The following is a 5504-nucleotide window of genomic DNA, read 5'->3' as shown; positions in this document are numbered from 1 at the left end:
AAACACATAACCAAAGTTGTTTTAGTTGTCAAAACATAACCAAATTGTTTTAGTTGTCTAAACACATAACCAAAGTTGTTTTCGTTGCCTAAAATTAAATTAAAATCATTTTAAATTTTAAATTAACCGTGTCCCACACAAAGCGGTTCACCTGCACGCATCAATTCGCTCGACATATTATGTCGTTATGTAAATCGACTTATTATGTCATTTCGGCATGAGAACGTGTTGGAGCCACTTTTAGATAGGCTAGACTCTTCTCTCTCTCCCATCACACTCCTCTCACTGGATGTTTTTGTTAACGAGTCGTTAACGTTAACGTTACAGCCTCTCACTCTAACGTTACTATTTTGTATTTGTCGAACGTATTGGTCGAACGTTATCATCAGATCTTAATACGGTCTATGGATCAGATCAGATCATTGTCATGGTATCACTATATTCAACACGTTCTCACTCCGAGCACGTAGCATATTGACGCTTTGTCCCGTCCCTTGTGCGTCACTTGTTACTAATACCGCATTCATGACAACTCGGCCCGCCGGAGGTTTCAACACGGAACCTCCGCCCTGGACAGATTGCGTTCACGCTGCACCTCCCGCTCGGGGGCAAAGCCCAAACTGTTGCTATAGCAACCCGCGTTAGCATGGTAGCTACCTACTAGCGAACAATGCTAACCGAACATGCTGAATGCTGAATTTCACACAGAGCGAAACACAGATGATACAAACACATATGAAACGTTAACATTACATAATGAAGAACTCAACTTGTGTGTTAAAACGTCAACAAACGTCTTTATAATAATTCTGTGATTATCATTAACGATGCAAGTAGCCATTTTGATGTGGCTGTGACGTCAACTCGGAGAAACCGGAGCTCTGGATGATACCCGAATTTCCGAGCTGTAATTCTGGCCTGGACGACCGTTCAATTCACTTTTTACAGGTCGGAAACCCATTTTTTCCGGCGGTCCGAGTTGTCTTGAACGGGGTATAATACCTTGTCTTTTTTCTTTATAAAGGAAGGTAAGACTGTATCTTGGGCGGGGGGAACTTGACTTGCCTTAAAGCCCCCTCCCGTGTATTTTTTCATTTTTAAGATATTTGATGTGTTGATTCGTGACGACCTGGTCTGTTGATTAGCCACACTGTTCGCCATTGCATTTGGTGACAAACAACCTCATTTTGTGCTCAAACTCCTAAAAACAAGCTGTTGGTAAAAATGGGTGATGACAGACATTATAGTGGTCGGATGGTGCATTCCTTTGAAAGTCGGGTATCGGAAGTTCTGACGCAGCATTTCCATGTTCCGCTCTAAATGCCATCCTTCTGTGTGGAAAAACATGCATGCCTAGAAACATGGACGGCTAGTAGGCTACCGCATGCTTTTATCAAGCACAAATCAACTGTGTGGGAATCGAAATGGCAACTAAAAGTTGTTTCATAACACAAACACTACATCAAGTGAAACATTTGTGAAAAAGTACCTTCTTATTTATCACAGTGTGTGTCTTTGTGCGCCGCCATGTTGATTGTGACGTCAGTGTTTATCTCGGGAAACTCGGGCTTGGTGGATGCTGCCTGAGTTTCCGACTCGAAGTTCCGTCTTGAACGACCGTTCCATTGCACTTTTTCTTGTCAGAGGTCATTTTTTCCGAAATTCCGAGTGCAATGGAAGGCATGGTTACGACTGACAGTCTTACACTGACAGACAGTACAGTATAGTAAATAGCCCAGTGTTAGGCTCTGGCGCTAGCTAGCTGTTAGCTATGTTAGTTAGGCTACATGGTTGCAAAATGCCACTGAATGACCAATTCGATATAACTGTTAACCAGTTCGAGTCACGCTCTTTCCATAAAGCCCCATCATCTTTGATATCTGTTGGCCGATTATTGATATTCAGGGGCGTATCTACGGGTGGGCCTGGGTAGGCACAGGCCCACCCACTTCTTGCCCTGGCCCACCAATGTTTTTTTTTTTTTTTTTTTTTTTAATTGGTTGTTTTCTAGAGGCAAACTTGCTGCTGCCTTGCTAGCTAATGGTTTTGTAGCTTAAAAACGCAGGGCACATCATCTCCAGAGTCTAATGCATGACAACTTCATGACATCTAGGAATTTTGGGCGCTTTGCGCGCAAAATTTCGTCATGCAATTGCCCCACCAATTTTATCCAGGCCCACCCAATTTTATCCAGGCCCACCCATAATTGAATTTCTGCCTACGCCCCTGTTGATATTATAACAATATTGTGGCTCTAAAGTAAAACATTTCAGAGGTGCGGGCAGACTGTCATGGCGGAATAACTGTTTCCGGTATTTTCGCTCTGGCCGCTGACAAAGAGTTGAACAAAGAGAGAACAGACATAGAGAGAACAATGCTGTAGTCATGATGCTGCAGTGGAATAATGAGTGGGACAAGGTATATTATCCTTTGGTTCTTATCAATGTCAGTTCTTTGATGCAAATGATGACGTGGTTTATACAGCGCGTGCATACATATACATACATATATGTATACATACATATATGTATACATTTTAATAGAACACCAACAGTTACGCAGGTAAAAAAACTGACTGGAGGGGGGCTGCTGGATGCTGCTGATATCCAGAAACTACTAACAAGCACCTGAGTGGTCAGTCTTTCCTACATGGGGAACTACCGCCCTCTATTGGCCTGTTTTCATATGCAGAGGCTTTGTGTTTTACTGCAGCTCTATGTGCTGCTGCTTTCCTTTCATGTTATTTTCTACTGTTTTCAGTTTAATATGAGCCCTTATGTGGCTCTGTGTGTGTGTGTGTGTGTGTGTGTGTGTGTGTGTGTGTGTGTGTGTGTGTGTGTGTGTGTGTGTGTGTGTGTGTGTGTGTGTGTGTGTGCGTTTGTGTGTGTGTGTGTGTGTGCGTGCGTGTGTGTTTGTGCGTGTGTGAGTGTGTGTGTGTGCGTGCGTGTGTGTGTGTGTGTGTGTGTGTGTGTGTGTGTGTGTGTGTGTGTGTGTGTGCGTGTGCGTGTGCGCGCGTGTTAGTGGATCTTTTTTTTTTGACCAGAGAATGAAATGTCACAGCAGATGTGTGTTAAATAGGGTTTCAGAAGAACTAGGAATTACAGTCATGTTCAGGACAAAGTTACCATGGTCACCAACACAGACGGTTCTCTCTCTCTCTCTCTCTCTCTCTCTCTCTCTCTCTCTAATGTCCTCTGTCCATCCTCTTCCATACACTCTCACCACTTACTGACAGTGCTTTCACTGGAGGCAGAAGGGTACAATTTGCAGGCTTGACTAGCATCAGCTAATAAAATCAAAGCATATTGAAGCAATAAACCCAGAGAGGCTGTGGTTTACATTGATTTTAGCACGGCTAATCCCTGTTGTAAGCCACGATGCGGAGCGGACTGCCTTAGAACAGACCACGGAGCCTTGTTGATAAGATTTTGTGCCAGGGTCCCCCATCTGCTTTTGAAGCAATAAGGCCCGAGAGGCCATGCTGTACAGTGATTTGAGAACAGCTAAGGGGGGTTCTAAGGCACGCCGCTTGCAGCATACCTTATAGCCCATAGATACAGGTCAGGTCTGAGCAACAACAACAACATGCTATATTGATAACAAATAATCCTTCTTTAGCCAAGCAATGTAGTCCTTTAAGCCCACCTCCAGTCAGTTCAACATCGCATGTCGCATGTCATCTGATTCTGTGCTTAAATAAGACTTTTGGGGTTAAGCTCAGAGAAAGCTCCACTCACGAGTTTACGGAAGTTCTATCAGAGACGGAACTAGTTACGTCATCATTATCAGTTATCCAATGACAGCCTGCCATCTCTCCAAGTGGTCCGTTTAAAGGGGGGTGTTCCCTCCTACCGGTCGATTGCTCTTTGTCTCCTCCCTCTGCTGCAGTGTCAACCCACCACCTCCCTGGCTTCCACCCCAGTACCACTAGGGTAGACCTCTTCTCCCAAAGGGGGAGGGTTCCGACGCCCCCTGCCAGACTCATGGCAGGTCCGCCGTCACGTGGCTGATTCCCCTTGGGTCAAGGGGCCCTCCACCAAAGACTTTCATCCCAATAAATATTGTTAAAGCTGCTTTGGTGTTGTGTGTAGTCTCTAAGGTAGAACTACTGCTTATTTGGGTTTGGGCAGCAATCTTTTAGATGTCAATCAGCTCAGACCTAGAGAGAAGTCTAAATAAAGGCTATACTGTATATGAAATAGAAAAACAAACCTAGAGAGAAGTCTAAAAAAAGATAGGCTATATATGAAATAGAAAAACAAGTCTCTTTTATGTGTTTCTTCATGAGTTTGCCTCTGGGATTTGTTTTCTCCTTTGCAGAATGACCTCTTCAGAATCAATTATTATGCAAATCACTTACCGAGGCAGCGCATAATGTGCATTCAAAGAATACTTCATCCCCTATACCCCTGTAATCCAAGGACAATCAAATACAATACAGTCAGACATTCTCCACCTCATAACATTCATTGTAAAATGCTGGTGACCTTCTGGCCTGTCTGATGCAGACTTTGCACAATAGCAGTGCTGAGAACATGGCGCTCATGACAGAGAGCCAGACAGCTCCACCTCATAGAACTCTAACAACAAAGGATGACATTGGCAAAACATCATCTCCTTCCCAGCAAAAATGTCCTCAACCTGTGTCCATGTTATCGGATCCAATCGACGTCAGTTCAAGACGTGACTTTAATATTACCTTTTGGCGAGATGCATAATCTTAATGAGATGGTGATTTCTAGGAAAATCATATTTTATTGTGCAACTGAATAAAAACTCACAGGAAACATTTCCACCTCCTGCGTCACAATGTGACTTTATTTTGACCATTTGCCAACATGAAAACATGTGTTTTTCATTTCCCCCCAAAACTATATATAATGTATAATCTTTGGGGGGAAATATTGATACTTTGTTAGGGAGCGGAAAGGGATTTTCTTCCGCTGCCGACGGACCCTCTTGAGTTCCGTTTGCACCCACATGAAACGACCCGGCTTGATCGGGCGTTCATACGTGTCTGTGCTGGGTGGCAAGCCGGATTAAAGGTATAGTATCCTGGTCGCTGCGCTAGTGCCTCCTCAGGTCAGTCGGGGTGCCTGTTTGGGTGGAGGGCAACTGGGGAATAGTGTGATCCTCCCACGCACTATGTGCTGCCGGTGAAATTCCACACTGTCAGGTGAAAAGAAGTGGCTGGCAACTGCACATGTATCAGAGGAAGCATGTTCTAGTCAACAACTCTCCCCAGATCGACAGAGAGGGTGGAGTAACGACCGGGACAGCATCGGGAATTGCCCAAGTACAATTGGGGAGAAAATGGAAGAAAATTCCGGGGGAAAAAACATACCTGTATGTATGAAGAAAGATGTGAAAAACAGCTTGGAGATAAAGCAATGTGAGCTTCTGAGAGATGGTGTGAGCCCAGCCAGATGTCCTCACCCTGAGACTTTTGCTGCCCAAGGTTTAAACTCCACACCACCATGGCTATTATGCACACAACTGTCTCC

This window comes from Poromitra crassiceps (assembly GCF_964638095.1).
Source record: "Poromitra crassiceps genome assembly, chromosome: 9".
Taxonomy (NCBI): domain Eukaryota; kingdom Metazoa; phylum Chordata; class Actinopteri; order Beryciformes; family Melamphaidae; genus Poromitra; species Poromitra crassiceps.
Note: the sequence above shows the minus strand (reverse complement) of the source record.